Source organism: Ochotona curzoniae, unplaced genomic scaffold (genome assembly GCF_017591425.1).
Source record: "Ochotona curzoniae isolate NIBS_2020 unplaced genomic scaffold, NIBS_Ocur_1.0 scaffold_1037, whole genome shotgun sequence".
Lineage (NCBI taxonomy): Eukaryota > Metazoa > Chordata > Mammalia > Lagomorpha > Ochotonidae > Ochotona > Ochotona curzoniae.
The window spans coordinates 13,526,710-13,547,406 of NW_024467083.1; the positions used below are offsets into that span (position 1 = coordinate 13,526,710).

At 36.6% G+C, this 20,697-nt stretch overlaps 1 long non-coding RNA gene across 1 annotated transcript in view; it reads right to left on the bottom strand.

The window, feature by feature from the left end:
• The window catches only part of LOC121168586, a 219,083-nt gene that overhangs the window by 119,025 nt on the left and 79,361 nt on the right, over positions 1 to 20,697 (bottom strand). The window lies entirely within an intron of this gene.

Genomic DNA, 20,697 nt, shown 5'->3' on the forward strand with positions numbered 1-20,697 from the left:
TATAGTAAACAGTTTCATTGTAAGTCCATCTTTGTCTGGAAGCAGAAATGTATACTACACTGCATCTCACAACTGGATGTTAGTCTCCATTTCATAGCTACTGTACATCCCCTTAAATGAAAAGTCACAGTACAAAATCAACAATAGAAAGAAAAATAGAAATTTACAATGCCATGAAGTTAAATGACATGTTACTACATACGACAGTCTCCATTACACAGCTACTATACATTCCCTTAGATGAAATGCCACAAAACAAAATCAACATCAGAGAGAAAAAAGAAATTAACAACACCATGAAGTTAAATAACATGCTACAAAATGACTAACGTGTAGCTGAAGAAATGAAAATCAAGAACCATCTTGAAGAAAATGATGCCACTGCATGATCTACGAGTCACTGCATGATTTAATCAGAAGAAAGTGTTTTGAAGAAATTAAACTAACAGAAAACATCAAAACCCATGCAATATAGTTTCCTCTGATTTTTCCTGGTGAAATGTGATTCTTCTAAACAACAAAAAGATGGGTTTTGTTTTTTAATCCAGTCTACTAACTATGACATTTGATTGAGTTTAAGCCAATTACATTCAGGGTTAACATGAATGGGTGGTAATTTGGTCCTGTCCTTTTAGGAATGGTGTGTTCATTGGTTTACTCTTCCGCTGTCATTTTACTGGGATGTTCTTCCCGTTTGCCTTTGGTTTTGGTAGGTGTTATTCCTCTTCTCTGTCAAGAGAACACCTTGAAGTATCATTTGTAGGGCAGGTTTGGAAGAGGCATATTCTTTTAACTTTCCTTTACTGTGGAAGAATTTTATTTCATTTTCAAAGATGAAAGAAAGCTTTGCTGGATATGTTATCCTAGGCTGACAATTTTTTTCTTTTAGAATCTGAAATATGTCACTCCATTCTCTTCTTGCCTGTAGTTTCCTGTGAGAGATCTCCTGTGAGTTTAATTGGCATTCCTTTATATGTCCTGTGAGTTTTTTTTTTTTTTTACGTGCACATTTAAGGATCTTTTCTTATGTTCAATTGAACAGAGCTTGGTTATCATGTGTTGTGACGAAGATCACTTTTGGTCACCCCTGTTGGGTGTTCTATGCCTCTCCTGGATCTTGTTTCCCAATTCTTTCTCCAGATGAGGGAAATTTTCCTTTATTATTTCATTAAATGTATTTCAAAACTCAGCTTCTCTTTCTGCACCTCCTGGGATTCCCGTAACTCTTATAGTTGGCCCCTTAATAGTGTCTTTCAATTCTTGGATACTGTTTTTAGCCTGATCCAGCTCTGCTTCCAGCTTTTTGTTTGCTTCCCCTTGGTGATAGGAAATATCTTCCAATTCTGAGATTCTTTCTTCTGCTTGCTTCATTTTATTTTGGATACTCTCCATTGTACTTTTAATTTTACTACTGCGTTCTTAATTTCTGATATATCAGCCTTGCTTCCTTAAATTCTTTGAACTGTCGCATGAGCTTCTCATTTTTGATCAGTACCTTTAAAAGGAGTCTTACGGATTCGGTGTCCCCCATTTCCTCAATGTCTTCCTCAGTTAACTCTGACGTTGGCATAGGGTTTTGCTCCTTTGCAGGGGAGTTTTCAGTCATATTCATTGTGCCTTTGTCTCTTCTTTTGCTCTTGATCATTGTACTTCTGGTTAGCAGAGTCTCCTCCTTGGGGTAGGTTTCTAAGCTGTGTCACCCACAAGTCTACACTGCAATTTTACTTATTGCAGTTGGTATACAACTTTTGGCTTGCAGCCACTTGTGCCACAACCTCCAGTGAGTTCCAGGTAAGAGCTCTTATGTCACATTTCCACTGTGGTCTCCACAGCCCCAGCTCTTGGCTCAGCACTCTCTACCTCCTGTGATACCATGCTAAGGCTGCACCGTTGTCTCTTCAACCTTTCTCCCACTTCCGGTTGTAGCAGGTCCCAGGATTAGAGAGACACCAGGTGTACTATCTAGTTAGGTTGTTGATGGTGCTGATGATGTTGGAACCTGTTGGATGTTAGGTCTGGGTGCCACACGGACCTATTTCGACCCATTTGATGCCACAGTCGGTATTATTTTCCTGTGGGACCAGTGCAATCCACTGGACTCAGTGAGTTCTCACATGCAGTTCATTGTTGTCCCCTGCAGTCCTAAAACTATTGCCACAGTGCACAAAATGGCGCCTGATGTACCACCACTACATTTCTTGATCCGCTGGCCTTCAGATCCAAGCGCTACCCAGACCTGTCTTGGGTGGAACCTGTAGAATGCCACGGCGATGCAGTTCACTGAGTTAGAAAATAGCTCACTCCTAGCTCAGCGCATGTTCACTCCTTTCCTTTGCCCTTTCCTCTTTACGCAAAATGGCACCCGATTCAGCTCTAGGGAGCTGACTGGGCTATGAAATCCACCCTGTTCTCACTCTGGCCATCTGAGTCCTACTGCTCTGTCTCTGCTCCTGGTCAAATCAAACAGACCAGCAGGACAGACAGTTCTTTGTCTGGGTTCACCTCCGAATCTCCCAGTGAAAGTTCCTTCCCACCTGGTTGCTGCTGGAGTTCTGGCTGCTGGTGGAGTTCAGACTGCCATTAGCTGAATGCCACTGGAGTATCAGTCACTGCAACACCACACCGTTGTGCTCACTGCTTTCCTGTGTCTATCAGTCTCCAGGTACCCCTCTGCTGTTGTTCTGTTCTTTCCTATTTCCTGAAACATGGCCTCTCTGCTTCATCCTGATTCAATGTTTTACCATCCGTTTAAACGTATCCTTACCCTATTCCACGATCTTGATCCCCCTAACACACAAACTTCTATCAAATAATTTGGAACAAAAGGTATAATAGTCATTTCCAAATCTTGTAAAAAAAAAAAAAAGCTGTTTAAAATTGTATCTAAATAAAAGTTTAAATAAAAGAAATACTAAGAATGTTCACAACTTAAAAATTTTTGTGTGTTTGCATTTGAAGACCAGAGATACAGAAACAGACAAACTGACCTATATACAGCAAATTCTACTCCCTGGTTTACTGTCCTGATGCCCACAAGTGCCAGAGCTTCAAAAGTGACAGTCTGGGTCTGAGGCTGGGATCAGTAATGCAAACCAGATCTCTACAATGGGTGGCAGGAATCTAACTCCTTCTGCCTTTACTGCTGCCTACCAGGATTTGTATTTAGGAGCCAGAGCCAGAAAGCCAAACAAGGAACTCTGATATGGGAACAAAGACATCTTAACAGTGAGAAAAAGTACCAGCCTGAAAATGTTCTTTTGATCATAATACTGTACAATAACCATTTTCATATTTATTTTAAAATTATTACAAGTAAAAATAGCATAAAATAGCAAGAAAGGACATTGAAATTACATGATCCAACAGTTTCAACTGATTCTTTTTATTTTAAAGTTTATTTTATTTTTATTACAAAGTCAGATATACAGGGAGGAGGAGAGGAAGATCTTCCATCCGATGATTCACTCCCCAAGTGGCCGTAACAGCCAGAGCTGAGCCAGTCTGAAGCCAGGAGCCAGGAGTCTCTTCTGGGTCTCCCACATGGGTTCAGGGTCCCAAGGTTTTTGTCTGTCCTCTACTGCTTTCTCAGGTCACAAGCAGGGAGCTGGATGGATAGTGGGATTGCCGGAACATGAACTAGCACCCGTATGGGAGCCCGGGGGTGCAAGGTGAGGACCTTAACTACTACGTTATTGCACTGGGCCTGACAAATGAATTCTAACAATGAGAAATGCTTTGCCCCAAACCAAGTTAATACACATCTATGTTGACTAAAACATGACTTCCAGTTGTCTACTTCAGAATAAAAATTTCACTTTTAAGTTTCTTGTTTACAGATTCTAATTATGAAGAGGGCCATCAAATAAGCATAATAAAAAGGAGGACTCACAATTTGTTAGCTATATCTTGAAAATAAGATATTGGATTTCTACTAAAGGCTAAAATTTTAAATAATTAAAATATTTATATTTAGCCAGTTAACTTATCTAATTTATTTTTGTTTCTCTTACTCTTTACAGATTATTATTTTTAATACATCACAATATAAAGAAAAAAGAAATCTTCTTGTTTAAAACATGAAGTTGATTCTTAAACTGCAATACCCAAGTTGAAAAATTTATGGTTTGTCTACTCACTCTCCCACAGCCATCCTTGCCTAAAATCTTTAAATGTGATACTTTATATTTTTCTTCAACACAAGAATGAAGAATAAACTTGATGTGTATCGCACTTGCTATATTATATAATTTCAACATGAATAGGGTTCCCACCATGTTTATTTATTTATGTTTAACTCTATTCCTGATTCACACATTTGGTTGAATTATTTCATTACAAAGTACTGAATGGAATCAAACAAAATTAATCATCTCCAAACATTTGCTGCATGCAGCTGGACTTGGGTAGCACGGACTGGTTTCCAGACACCACACACACATATGCACACATACAAACAGGTCATATTGAAATGAATGGAGCTATTCACGGGAGTAGGAGAGAAACTTTGAAAGAACTGTTGTGCCATGTATACATATTCTACCACATTCACCTTCTTTATTTGTGGAGTGCAAATCTTTCTGTCTGAGGGTCTACTACATTTAGACACTTATTCATTATTCACCGTTTCATATTCATTTTTTTCTGGGAAATGATAGTAGTTTGAATATTTAGTTTGTCCTTCATATGAAAATAAACAGTATGGTTAGCATACTCCCAGAAAAGCTAAAAGCAGCAATTGAGAGTCAAAACTGACAGCTGAATTCCTAATTCATTAAGTTGAATATATTATTTTTAGAATCTTCTAATTGGAACAGATACTTCTTTCTTGTGAAAATTCATGTGTTGTTAATGTTTTAATTTTTTTTTTGCAGACTGCAGACAATGATTCTACAAAATTTTGAATTTTTAAAGAAAAGATAAAGAATTTAGGTATGATGTCAAAAGATCTTAATAGCTGAAACAACTTAAAGGATTATTTTTAAAAACATATTTAAGAAACTAATTTTTAAGAATTTTTTAAATGAAAATATTTAGGCTAGGATCTTTTCTCTAAATTTAACTTCAATTTGTCTATCATTCTCTTTTTTCTTCATTTCAGTCACATGAATAACTAATCACTGGCAAAATAAATAAGTAATATAGATGCGTTGTTTAAAATTTAGGGTTAACTGCTATTCATAAGCCCAAGACCTTCCCCATTCCACTACCGAAAATTTTTTGGTTCCTTACAATTTTACTGAATTAACTACGATTGCAATTGTTGCATCTATAAAATGGTAATTATTGAAGTTTATGGAAAAATATGGTCATGCTGTTCTAGCAATAACTGATAAAAGCACTGTATTTTTAATTATTCTCAACATTCAAAATCTTAAGATATTCATGTTCCAACTGGAGTATTTCAGTTCAGTACTCAGCCCAGCTCTTGAATTCAGATTCCTTCTAATGAAGAAAATGAGAAGAAGTGATGTAACTTAAGTACATGGTTTCTATTACTCAGAGGCGAAAGGGATTTGAGTTCTTGGACTCTAACCTTTTCCCAGCCCAGTTCTGGCTACTACAGCCATTGGGGAAGTGAAAAAATGTTTTGAAACAAGCAAGTTGCACTAAGAAGACCAGAGGGAAATGTGCAAGGAAATAAAAGACTAAAATGGACACAATGTTTTGAAACACTATGTGTGTGATACTGTGACAGTAGATCAGATAACCAAGATGAATACCAAGTGACTTATGGTCACATAGCACACATAATGTAGCTTTCTAGAAATAAGGGATAGCTCACACGTTTTGCAGAATGAAATGCCACTATGCTTGTATTGTGAAAGTTATGAAAGTCAAAGTGGAGTCACTTGTTTCAACTACAGCCCCCCTCCAAAAAAGCTATAATGCTATGAACATTTTTTAACACATGATTTCCTGATAATAACTGTCACCAATGATTCTACTAAAATCAGAAGCATATATGAAGGCCACTACAATTTTAAGCAAGCCAATCCTACTAAGGAAATCTATCTAGCAATTGTTTAACCTTGGGCTGACATCATCCTGGCTTTTGATCTTTAAAGCCAAATGTTACAGTTTAAGAAATCCTTAACTAGTCCTCATGTTCATCTTCAAAAAACTTTCCCTGTCATAACCTCATTAAACATGCCTATAGTTCACAATGGCATGCATATTCCCATTGGGATGCTGTTATTTTCATTTCAATGCTGTTCTCAAACAAATATTTATTTTATTTTAATTAAATAACAAAGCACATTTACTTTGTATAATTGGAATGCTTTATATATGTGTACATGGGATCCAGTTTTACAAACTAGTTTATTTACAACATAAACACAAGATAATTAATCCTTGCCTTTTTTGGGCAAACAGAAATATATTATAGCTGGTTTTTCAGATAACCTAAAAAATCAATTTTTGTTGGAAAGGCAGATTTATAGAGAGAAGGAAAGACAGAGAGATCTCCATCTGCAGGTATACTCCCCCAATCACTGAAACGGCTAAAGCAGAGCTGATCCGAAGCCAGAACAGAGGAACTTCTTCTGGGTCTCTCATATGGATGCAGAGTCCCAAGGCTTTGGGCTGTTCTCCACTGCTTTCCTATGTCAGAAGGAGGAAGTTGGATCGGAAGTGGAGCAGCTGGGCCATGATCCAATGGACATATGGGTTGCCAGCATTTGCTGATGGAGGATTAGCTAGTTGAGCCATTGTGCCAGACTTTTATATGAAATTTCCTTTCAAGGAACTAATCTGGGAAATTTCTATCTCTTCTAGGACTCTTCGTACATGTGACTGGGCTTTGGCCTTGACTATTAAGCCTTCCCTTCTAAGAAAGTTTATGTATTTTTTTTCTTGACTTTTGAAAAATTTCTACTGGATTGTCATCAAGGCTATCTTTTTGTTTCAGTAGGTAGCGAAACACATAAGAACCAGACAGTAGATGATTCTTCTCTTTGAAGATCTCTCTTACCCAAAAATACTAACCTGGGAATACAATCTCTGCCCTTGTGAGATCTCTGTCTCGACTTGGGTCCATCACTATGTATTATTATGGCTTTATTTTTTTTTTGTATTTTTTTTTTGTATTATGGCTTTAAAGAGCTGCTTCTAGACAGAAATAATGCTTACCCTGCATCTATCCCATCTCCCAAAGGGCAGAATGCTCTTTGTTTTCCAGTGTTTATGATTGATTACTTAACATTTACTGTCTAGTTTATAACTTATTTAGAGAGTCTAGTGCTGTAAGTATTATTGTATCAGAGGGAATAAAATTTCATTAATTTTGATCTTAATAGCTGTTATTTACACTACTATGAAGAGCATATGAAAATCCCCATTCCTCTAAGAAATTTATTTTTTGCCAGGCAGAGACAGAGACAAGTACGAAAAGTCAAACAGAAAGAGCACCTATCTGCTGGACCTTCCCTGGACAGTTTCTTGCAACTATGGTTAGGTCAGACTGAATCAGAAGCCAAGAATTCAACCCATGTCTCCTATGTGGGAGGGGAAGACAACTTGTAGAATACTGGACTACATCAATAACAACAGTATATGAATATGATTACTGAATTCCTCAAATACACTCATTTTCATTTGTTGTTGTTTTTAATATATAGGAAAATCAGCTTCATTTCACTGTCATGTGGAAACTATGTGAAAGTAATGCTGGAATATAATCCTAAAAAGAAACATGGTTCAAAGTATGCAAATGAAAAAGCAAAAAGGAGTAATACTGAAATTTGGTTAGGTGTCTGAAGCCTAGTCTCTCTGCCACGATTTCAAATATGTCCCTTTACTTAGAATATTTTACTTCTTTTTAAAGATTTATTTTATGTGTTTCAAAGTCAGAGTTACAGAGAGAGAGGGAAAGACAGGTCTTCCATCTGTTAGCTTACTCTCCAAGTTTCAGCAACAGCTTGGACCAAGCAATGGAGAATCCAGAAGCCAGGAGCTTCATGTGGGTCTTCCAGGTAGGTAGGTGGCAGCAGCTCAAGCCTTCGAGCCAGTATCTGCTGCTTTCTGACTTATATTAGCAGGGAGCTTGATTGGAAGTGGAGCAGCAGGAACAAAAACCAGCACTTTTTATCCAATGCCAGCATTGCAGGTGGTCAAAGTGACACAGCCGTGTCAAAATTTTGGTCTCTGAATTAATTTCTTTAAACTTCAGACAAATTCTTGGAGAAAATGGAACTCCTAAATTGAAGAGGTTAGAACACATTTCATAACTCTTGTGAATTATAAAATTATTAATAGAATAAACTCAATATCTGTGTGCCTCTCAGGTTGTGGGCACAAAAATAGTCTAAGAACCAGATTCCAAAAGAAGTGGTTTATCAAGAGCATGCTTTTAGGGAAAAAAAGTGAAGGAAGCAGAGAGGTCATGGCAGTGTCCACCACAGTGGCAGGCTATGCCCACTTTCTGTGGCTCTGATTACCCCTTAGTAGCCTGTGGTGCTACACCCACCTGTTAACAGATAGAACTGTGAACAAAGCAAGGTGGTTTTACTTCTTCATGACAAAGTTCAAGTACTCCTGATAGTAATGAGTGTTTTATTCTGTTCTCCTCCTCCTTCAACAGTAATCCAAAGTGAACTGGTAGAGCCCATAGTCTGAAGCACAGCAGTACACTTTTATGTTTCCTTGTAGAAAGAAGTAGCCTCATAGAAGCAAAAATCTAATTCTAAACCTGAATCTAAATTCAAGAAGCTTGTAGCTTTAGGGATAGAGAGCACAAATTTCTCACAATTGTAGTCATGATTCTGATATATGATATACTGGCTCACTCTTGGCATCTTCCCAGAAGTACTGGCTAGCTTGCAGTCAATATTGACAGCAATTTAAAGATGGAAATATTGACCCAGCAATAGGGATCTCAAACGGCCACTTATAGCATTCACCTCAGCTTAATTCAGCCACAACTTTAGCCCTGTTTCTCAATGTTGTAAATTTACTGTCCCAAACACCTATTGGTGACACCTAAGGAGAGATAACTTGTCACTCTAATTCAGAATGAGGAAAGACAAGTCAGTTTTTCCATTCACACTTGAGCCTTCTTTAAAACATAAAATCTTAGAATACGTAATTGAGTCTGATGGCAAAATCAGAGGAGACACTATGTATCTTGGAGAATTCATTTTCCTGTGCTGGGATTGTGGAGTATAAAGGGCATAAAAATGAGCACTGGAATATTATTCTTTTTTATCACCTCCAATCCATGCAAAAGGCAAAAAAGTAAAATTAAAAAAAAAACCTAAAGAAAAATCTGTTATGCAAAGCTCTTTGAAGTTCCCTCTGCTTAAATTGGGTATCTAAGAACTTTCTGTTGCTTTAACTGATAGAATGTGAACCAAGACACTAAGCTGACAGCCAGCACAGACACACGATGCAAAATACAACACCATAGACAGGAACCCCTAGATGAATTTTCTAGAAACTCTTTGACTGTTAACATTTATGAGCTGAAGTTAAAATATGTTTTGATGGGGGTCCAGCACAGCAGCCTAGGGGCTAAAGTCCTTACCTTGCACGTGCTGGGATCCCATATGGGTGCTGGTTCATGTCCCAGCAGTCCCACTATCCATCCAGCTCCATGCTTGTAGCCTGAGAAAGCAGTAGAGGATGGTCAAAAACCTTGGGACGCTGCATCCGTGTAGGAGACCCAGAAGAGACTCCTGGCTCCTGGCTTCAGACTGGCTCAGCTCTGGCTGTTGCAGCTGCTTGAGGAGTGAATCAACAGATGGAAAATATTTCTCTTTGGCTTTTCTCTTCTCTGTACATCTCACTTTCCAATAAAAATAAATAAAAATAAATCTTTTATTAAAAAATATGTGTTGATTAAATACACTTTGGATCTTGAAACCCTGTCGTACCATATCTGAATTCCTGACTCATAGAACCATGCACATATAAAACATGTATTAAGTTTCTGTATCACTGGGATAGTTTGTTATACAGTGCTGGATAGTTACAAGAGCTAGGAAATGCTGCCCCATCCAAAGGTAAAAAGAAGTGAGTATTTTGAAGCTCAAGTACAATCTTGAGTGTCACACTGTGATGCTGTTGCACTGACACAGCTTTTCACAATCAGCATCATGTAATACAATCCCATTTCTGTGGTAATAATTATTTTTCTGTCAGGCCTGGTGTGGCAGCCTAGTGGCTAAAGTCCTTGCTTTGCATGCTCTAGGATCGCATGTGTGCGTGTTGGCTCAGCTCTGGCCATTGCGGCCGCTTAGAGAGAAAACCAGAGGATGGAAGATCATTTTCTGTGTCTCTCTTTCTCTGGGTAAATTTGACTTTCCAATAAAAATGAATAATTTTTAAAAATTCTTATCTAACTTATTTAAAAACAATCATAATAACATGAGAAAATGTGTAAATGCAAATGGTTTTTAACAGAAATGTCTTAGCCATAGAGAATAAAAAGCTGATTTTTTGGAAATCTGTTTCCACTCAGGGATTCCAACTTTCTTTTTATAAAGTCTTTTGGGAAGACATTTCCCTGGTCTGCATTCCAGTAGTCTTTTTATTTCCTGTAATTGTGTCAAAAGTAGTAATAGCATCTGAAAGAATGGAACAGGTTAGTTTATAATATACATACCATATGGTCTCATAGTCTGCTAATTATTATCCATTGAGAATAACTATGTAAGTTACCACATATCTACAATGTCAGGATACACTTGAATAACAGAATGATGGACTTAAGAATGTCTCCAAAGGACTATGCTACTGTAGAATACAAGAGGGGAATCAGTAAGGGGTGAGGTTCCTTGGGGAAGGGGGAAGGGAAGTCCCACAGTCTATGGAAATACAAGTTAAGGTTTTACTTCATCCACCAGATACTCCTAAATCTGGGAGCCAGGGCTATACTACCATGGTTTCCTAGTAATGGAAAAGAAGAAAAAAATGCCCACCCCAGTCTCATAGAAGCTATCTTCTGAACAAATCAGAATTTCCTTTTTTAATAATGATCCAGATACTGAAAGTCATTTAAAGGGTTAAGTTTTTGTATGTTGATATATATATATAAATCTCAGAAAAAACTTGTTTTTAAAATATAGACAACAGCATGCATGAAGCTAATCTGAAGGCCAGGAAGGAAAGATAATGAAACTCTGACAGAATGAAGATGAACACCGGTTGAGTATGATCTTAACAGAGCAGCTCACAGTGACAACTCGGAACTTACTGGCCTATGTATTGGCTCTTCACTTAAAGAGAAGGGCTGTAGAAAGAAATGTATTAATGTCAGCACAAACCTACATTTGTTGCTTTTTAAAAATAGTAAATTTATAAAATGAACTGCTATTATATCTGAAATCATATTTAGATAATGAATGACATAAAAATGTCTCAGTCCAGCGCATGTAGAAAAGGCTATGATATGAACTTGTTAGTGAAGTGTGCTGAATGCCTTTGGATTTTGCCTACTCTGGCATTTTGAAAAGGAAAAAAAACGAAAAACAACAACAAAAAACCTCTAACATGAGGACATAGAACATGACCCTAAGCTTGTTTTTTGTATGTTTGTCTTATAAAGATTCATCTATTTTTACCAGAAAGGCAGATCTACAGAGAAAAAGATGTTCAGTGTGCTACTTCCTCCCCAAATGGCCACAAGGGCCAGAGCTGAGCCGATCCCAAGGCTTTGGGCCTTCCGTTGTTGCTTTTCCAGGCCCTAAGCAAGGAGCTGGATGGGAAATGGAGCTGCCAGGACACAAACCAGCAACAATTTGAGATCCTGGCAGATGCAAAGTAAAGTTTTAGTCACTGAGTCATCAGGCCAGACCCATGACTCTAAGTTTAATGACCAAGTACTACAACCTATCTTTCTGGACATATCCTCTGAATCTCAACTGAAGCAAAACAAACAAAAAAGATGAAACCTTGTCAAAAATATTGTAATGTAATGGAAAAGTCATTATCCTAAATATTTCAAACGAAAGAAATCAATTTTTAAGATATTAAGACCTCTGTATTTCATTTTTTGATATTTATTTATTTATTTATGTATGAATGAATGAATGCAGAAAAAGGGCTGTGAGAGAGGGAGAGAACAAGATCTTCTACTCACTGGGTCACTCCTCAGATGGATGCAATGACCAGGGACAAACCAAAGCTAGGACCCCAGAATTCTGAATTTCCCAAGCCCAAGCACCTGGTTCATATTTTGTTGTTTTACCTGACACATTGGATTGGATCTGGACAGAAAGTGAAACAGTCTTAACTGTATTCATGTAAGAGGATGGCACCATAGGTGGAGGCTTAATACACAGCACCACAATTCCAGCTTCATGTTTCTAAAATTATTGGCACCTAAAGTAAATAAATAATCTAGAAAACATTTATTCCACTAAAAACGATGCAGAAGACATGTCCATATGAAAGACAGGCTGGCATTCATAAGGAAAACTTTAATTTAGACAGATACCAACAGTAAAATTGCTAAAGCAATGAAATATGAAAGAGAATTAAACATTAGTAGCTATATTCACATCCAAATGAAGACAAGAGAAGCAGAATTCAGACTGTAGAAAACTGGTTAAATGATTCTGCCCCCCCATGATTGTTTAAAAGCTACAAAATCATAAAAGAAAGGGAACTGCAGAATTAAGATTAGCTTTACTAAGTAGAAGATAAATGAGCCAATGTTGACAAGAAATATGAAAACGAAGAGTAATAAATAATCAAGTATTTAAAAAATTATGGACAGATTTTTTTTTTTTTAAGTCTGAGTCAAGAGGACCAACTTCATGAACTCATAAAAAGTGATGGGGAAAAATGACTTCAAGTGAAGAAATAGCATCCTTGCAGTGAGAAACAAACATTATCTATGAAAGAACGAAAGCTGAGCTTCAAGTTTTTCTTCTGCATAATTGAATGCCAGAGGAGAGCACAGATTGTCTACAAGGTTTCTAAGGGAAAAGCTTAGACCTGAAAATTCCACTTCAGCAAATTTATTATTCTAATATGAAAGCAAAAGAAGACCTTCTTAAATTGTAAGGACTTGGACAATAGTTCAGACAAATGCTCTAAAGATAAGTTTATGTTAATGCAAAACAACTTATATCCAGGCAATAATTTTTTTTTCATAATATTTGTTTTCCATGAATGTTTTGAAGACAATTAAATGGTAGGTAGAAGATCTTTCTAAAGTGTAAAGACTTGAAATGATATCAGAGGAGATTTTAGAAAGTTCCAAGTATTTCTAAAGCTGCTAGCCCAGCTTTAGAAACTGAGCTAATTATAAAGCAAATTCAATGAGAGAAGGACAGATGTTTGTAGATTTTAAGTACTTTGAGCTTAAATACTTTTGAGCGATTTAGTCATGAAAGGCTTCTGGGTTTTGTTCTATGGCAGTTGGAATACCAATGCAGAGCTTTAAGCAGGGAACTAATGCAATCAAACACAGCTTTACAAAGGATCGCCTCATAGACACACAGATAATAGGCATCAATATTTCAACAGGAAGTTAGAATACTGTAACCCTTGCTTCTATCACTTTATTTGTAATACAAAATGAAGGGGAGATTCAAGCAATTTGAACTCACTGTTATGTCTTAGAAGAGCTATACCAACTAGACTTTGATAATTATAGAAATGTATGTTCAAGTTGGTATTTAATAGGTTTAAGGGTAAGTATTCGTAGAGCTTCAAAAGGACTGGATAAGATGCCACTTGGAAGGTCTTGGTTCCAGTGCTGGCTTTGTTTTGAATTCCAGCTTCTTGCTGATGTACACCTTGAAAGACAGCAGATGATGGTTCCCTATTTGGATCTCTGCCACGAATATGGGTTCTGAGTTCTGGGCTTAGGCCTGGTCCAGTCCAAGTTGTTCAGGACAATTGAGGACTGAATCTATGAGTGGAAGAATTTTGTCGCTCCTCTCTGTCTTTCAAATAAATACAAAATTATACATAGATACATAAAATGGACTAGGTAAATTCTAAGTAACTACTGAAGATGAAAGTAATCAACATATAAATCCTCCCTTCAAATATCTAAAGGTATTCTTGTAACTGCAAAATAGATGATGTGGTATAGTGTTTGTTCTTAAAACATATGAAGTCTTAAAATTAGCTTTAAAATAATGATTGTTTTATAAATTGGGGACCACGATGACTTGAGTATTACTTTCCCTACTTACGATTACATCCAAATGTATTAAGATAAAAAAAAAAAAAACCAGTCTGGAGCTTTTCAGCCTTAGGCCAGGTATTTTTGAGGCTCCTTAGATTTTCCCTGCCTTAGTCTTCAGTTACACCTGCCTCTCCTGGAACATGCCCCAGTTCCTTTTGTTCGTGGTGTCTTTGGGGAATGTTTTTTGGAAAAGTTATATTTTGTAGAGAAAATGCTTTATGAATCGTGCCCCTGAGTTAAAAATTTATTGAATGTGTGTGAAACTTGGAGAACTAAAAGATTATTTTGCTTGCTTTTAATAAGGACCTGTTGAATTTTCAGTTTGCCTTTTTTTTCGGGGGGGGGGTCTGCCTCCAAACGAAGTAGCTACTTGACAGCTAGCAGCTCTGATGGTAGCTGTAGGATTTCCTGATGGTATGATCTGTGATGGAATAAGGTTATCCAGGCTAGTTATTGCCATAGTGAACCTATGACGGAAGTGTCCTTTCCTCAATCCAAAAAAGAACAGTTCATCACCAGTTAATGGAAGTTGTTTTGTGTTACATGGTTGTAAACTGTAAAGCTACTTATCCAGATGAAATACACAGTTTAAACAGTACAGCTGTCAAGTTGACAGACACACTTCTCTGCCAGTGGAGTGAGTGCTCCCTGATCTGATTGAAGCCCAGGAATCCTTGCCTTTTCTTTCCCAGGTTCACCCAAAGCAGCATCAGCAGAGGTTCTTCGGTATGCAAGGGAATGTTTATGGTGTATGGATTTTTGTTGATGTGATTCTGATGGCTGTCTTTGCCCTAATTGTTTACTAATATTTCCCCCATGCCATTCCCACTTGATTTTATGTCTGCTGGCAGTGAAAGGCTAAAATGAGTGGCCAAGTGAAGCCAGAGCTGTAAACCACAGTTGAAATAATTCTTTCAATAAAGACTAGACTATGAAAAAATATAATAATAACTTTACTACAACAACCTGAACTTCAGCAGCTGGCTTATCAGTAGCATCAACATTAAGGCAACACCTTCCAGCAGCAAAAAAAATTAAAGACTCAGTGACCCAGCACGATAACATAGTGGTGTCCTATATGGTCTTCCTCTCTGTCTCTCCTCCTCTCTGTATATCTGACTTTCCAATAACAATCAATTTATCAATCAATCTTAAAAAAAAAACTATTAGCCAAGACAAAGTTTTTTTTTAAACAAACATTTGAATCAGATTACACAGCTATAAAACAGCGTATGTAGAGGTGTTTCCAAGTTCTGCCTTAGAAAAACATATGGTAAAACATTTGAGATATTGGTAAGTATTGAAAATATTGCGATTTCTTGCGTTGGTAAATATATATGTAAAGGGATTTTCCTACTGTCACTTTGGTTCTGTAGAAATGGGAGTCACAAGATTTAGAGAATATGTGAGATGCACCAAAATAAAGTTACACGTTACTTTCATTTTTTCCAGGAAGATTTTCAAATACTTTCAGACTCCAAAACATTATATCCCTGTCTACCATTCCCTGAAACAGAGCACACAAATTTTCCTCTAGGAAGTTTCATCCAATTACCTTATTTCAAACTCCAAAATCTCACGCAAAGCCTTGCACATCTTTTCCAGATATTATTCCCTATGAGTCACTAAATTGTAAATTTGAATGACAAGTTACCTCCTGTTTAACATTTGCAAAATATGGTGGAGAAGAAGAGGCAGCATCAAAATATTTCAATCTTTTTCGAAAGAGTGGAAGCACATAACTTTGAGGTAAAAATAATGTAATTCTGCTGATACAATATTACAAAGAGCTTTTCCCTGGACTTGCTACTTATAGGTTTCATAACTCTATAAAATTTGAATTCTTTACCGTACTTGATTATTTCACTTCTTATTAACCAGTTAACAACTGCCTGAAGTAATCTCTTTCTCTGCTAACCTGTTACTACTCAGTAAATAACATCCAGTACACACCAACTTTATTTTTATAATGTCTTTCCAAACATCTGATTCTGTGGGTACTTGGATATTATGGTAGTTTCAATAACAAGTCATTTCTCGGGCCCAGCATGATAGTGTAGTGGTTAAAGTCCCTGCTTTGCACGTGCTGGGGTCCCATAAGGTCGCTGATTCTAATCCCGGCGGCCCTGCTTCCCACCCAGCTTCCTGCTTGTGACCTGGGAAAGCAGCTGAGGACCGCAAAAAACCTTGGGACCCTGCACCAACGGGAGAGACATGGAAGAGCTCCTGGCTCCTGGCTTCAGATTGGCTCAGCTCCAGCTGTTGTGGCCACTTGGGGAGTGAGCTAGTAGATGGACAGAAGATCTTCCTCTCTGTCTCTCCTCCTCTCTATATATCTGCTTTTCCAATAAAAATAAATAAATCTTAAAAAAATAAATAAAAATAACAAGTAATTTCTCAAAAATTGTATTTCAATCAATACTCTCCATATTTTCAGTCACAAAGCACATGTTCTTTCCAAGTTTGGCACCAAATACTAAACCAATGTCATATTTATTATAACAGGACTTGCCTTCAATGTGCTAATTTCTGTGCCATTTGGGGTAACACGAATTGCTTTAACAAAAAAAAAAGGTCAAGATTTCAATAGACAATAAATTATTTTATTTTTATTATGTAAGAGACTGAGTAAACACTCTGACTCTTGTGGCTTGTTTCCCTTTGGTGACTATGGTTTATCTCATCTAATGACTCCTATTTTCTTAGTTTTATGAAATGAAATGAACATGAAGAACAATTGATTTTTTTTTTTTAAGTCAGATATACAGAGAGGAGGAGAGTAAGATCTTCCGTCCATTGATTCACTCCCCAAGTGGCCGCAACGGCTGGAGCTGAGCCAATCCGAAGCAAGGAACCAGGAACTTCCTCCAGATCTCCCACGCAGGCGCAAGGTCCCAAAGCTTTGGGTCAACTTTGACTGCTTTCTCAGGCCACAAGCAGAGAGCTGGATGGGAAGTTGGGCCTCCGGGATTAGAACTGGCGTCCATATGGGATCCTGGCGCGTTCAAGGTGAAGACGTTAGCTGCAAGGCCACGGGCCCGGGCCCGTAACAATCAACTTTTTAAAATCCATGATTTAGAGGCAAAACACATTGATTTTGTCCTTTCCCTCCATTGGTAAGAATTCTTGAAAATTGCTTCATGTACGAAAGGAATTGCTAAATGTAGTTGTTACCTGGACAACTGTTTCCCATCACATATTATACAGATGTCACACAGAAAAACAAGTTGTGGTGGTCAAGAGGACATTTTTGCTTTAGGTGTCTTAGAACTTAAAAAAATAATAATGTTATTAAGTGTTTCACTAAAGGAGACAGATATCTTATTTGTCTTTTCATTTTCCTGTAGTTACTTATCCAAATAAAGCAAAACCAGACTGAATGAATCTGTGCACTGGACAAGACAATATATCTGAGTAATTTGTGAGAGCGGGCATAACACCTACCCTATACTGGGCAGCAATTTGTTTTGATTAGGGATAATATATGTATAAATGTTCTTAAAAGGGATTTTTGACCCGTTATTTACCCTCAATAAGTGATAATAATTACTACTTTAGAATAAGTTTTTAAACCACAAACATGGAAATTGAACTGGAATAAAATTCAGTTTTTAAATTAATATGTATATTTACTTCACTAGAACTCTTTCAAAAAGCTAACTGTGGCTTCTTAAGAAATTAAATCCTGATTGTAAATGGTCTGTTCTTGATCAACCAGAGAGTCATACAGTTTCCATCTGCTATTTATAAGCATAGATTTAGCAGAATTCTACATATTCCCAGGCAAATGTCAGATTTAATATTGCCTTGCTGCAGCCAAGTTAGCTAGGAAAGTAAAGAGAAATTTTTATACTCTTCTGAAAATAGCTAATAGATAGTCTAGACTTCTGTTTCTTTGAACCAATAAGGTTGTCTACATTTATTCTTACAAAATAAAGCAATCTTTAAAAAAAAAAAGCACACAAGCACCCAGGAAACCCTAGAAAATATGCAAACTAGTGCATATGGAATATACAATACTGAATAAATAATAGGCCACAAAAGAAATCAAAAAAATCTTTAAATTCCTGAAAAGGAACAAAGATACTTTTGAGATACATCAAACGGCTCAGGTAAATATGAATGAAAACCACAATTAAGTTTCACTGCAAACTGGTTAGAATACAAAAGAGTAACTATAGAATTCTTGCTTACACAAGAAACTTGAAAAAAAAAATACTGAATTGAACTAGAGTTTCAAGGGAATCTTTGTTCCCAGATAAAACTGACAGTGATTAAAAAACAAAGACCCAAGATTCGTGAATCAGTTGTACCTAACTATTTTCCATGTAGAATTTAATAATGTATGTATCAATAGTATAATGAATAAATATGCTTTTGAATAATCACTAAATATTATACAAATAAAATTAAATAAAGCCATATTTCTCTGTAAATAAATATTTCATCAACAAAATTATAAGGGGAATATTAAATAAGGGATAAATCAAGTTACAGCATCGTACATGTACCTAAAGTTTAGGAGCTGGAGTTGTGGCATTGTGAGTAAATACCATTGTTTATAAGAGCGGCAACTCATATGTGCATCAGTTTGAGTCATGGCTGTTCCAGTTCCTTGCTAATGTGTCTGGGAAAGCAGCAGATGGAAGTCTAAACACCTGCGCCCAGCAGTGACCGCTGCAGCCAGTTTAATACTGAACCGCAGATGGAAGCACTCGCTGTACCCACTCTCTGTGTAACTCTGCCTTCAAATACACTAAATAAATCATTTAAAATTTTTGAAATCACATGAAACAGTATAATTTGTCATATGCAGATATACCCATATGCTTTTATAAATGAAAATTCATGAAGATACCAAACACAAAATTTTATTCCTGATAGTGCATTATTTAGTAAATAGATGAAGACTGAATCAGTAAATATTGGAAGGCTGTGTAAAATTTATTTTTAAAATTCTGAAATAACATAAAGCACCCGTTTAGCTTGTGAACTACAGTGTGATATTTAAACAGATACACACAACATAAACATTGCTCCAGGCAATTAGCCTTCTATTTGCATTACTGCAGATTGTAATTGTCCTACCATTTTATGAACATTAGAATCTATTATATTTGCTGGATTTCATTTTGAGATCCATTCTCAAATCATTCTCCAACACTATCACTACTCAACTGCTAGTAATCATTAAATTAGACATAATAAGCATATACACACACAAAGACATACACATATGTATCTACAAAATTATCTGAAATTCCATTACTTTGTTTCAACTGTCAGCATCCCAATTTTATGGCTGTGTATTATTCCATGGTATTTGTATGACATAATTTCTTATTCATTCAACCATGAGGAACAGCTAGATTGATTCCATAGCCTTTACATTGTAAACATGTGGTGTAATTATCTTTGATGTACTAATTTTATTTCTTTGGGATATATTCCTAAAAGTACAATAGCTGAATCACCTTGTAGATGCACTTTTACTTCTTTAAAAACACCTTCCTACTATTCTTCATAAACAGCAATATTAAATTTCCTCTGGACCAACAATGTATTGCATTTAGCTTTTTCCAACAACCTCATCAGCATGTTACATATGTGCATGTATATGTGTGTAAATATATACATATATATGTATAGATGCATTTATATATTGGCTTTTTATAATAGCCATTCCATCTGGAGTCAGCAGAATTCAGCCTTGGTTCTTATTTACATTTATTTCATGGCTAGTGATATAATGTGGAGCTTTCATATTTTTTTAGGATTTATTTATTTTTATTGGAAAGTCAGATTTACAGAGGAGAGACATAAAGATCTTCCATCCACTGGTTCACTCCCAAAGTGGCCACAATGGCCAGAGCTGAGCCGATCCGAAGCCAGGAGCTTCTTTCGGGTCTCCAATGTGAGGATAGGATCCCAAGGCTTTGGTCTTTCCTTGACTGCTTTCCCTGACCACAAGCAGGGAGCTGGAAGGGAAGTGGAGCAACCAGGATACAAATTGGCACCCATATGGACCTGGCACATGAAGCGAGAGGACTTTAGCCATTAGGTAACCCTATCGGGTCCATTTTTTCATATCTTTTTTAAGTTTTTTTTTCTATTTCCAATTTTGAAAAAAGTCAGAAAGTGTTTCTTAACTGTAATTTTCAGTTGCTTTACACATTTGATGCTAGTCTTTTATCTAATGCATAGTTTGCCTATATTTTCCATTCTCCTTGTGCTTTTTGTTTCCTTTGCTGAGCAGAAGTTTCTCACTTTCATCAAACTCCACTTGTCTATTTTTCTCTTTGCCTTTTGGGCTTATGGGATCTTACTCAAAACAGCAATGCCTATGCACAAGTGTTGGCACATTTTCCCTGTGTTTTTTTTTTCCCTAGTAATTTTATGGTTTTAGTCTTACATTTAAGTTTCATAATACACTATTTGATTTTTGTAATGTGTGGGAATGTAGGTTTAAGTAGTTTGATCACATTTTTTATATTTTATGTTTTAATAAATTATGTAGAACTAGCATGAAACAATTTCAGAACTGATAAAATGTA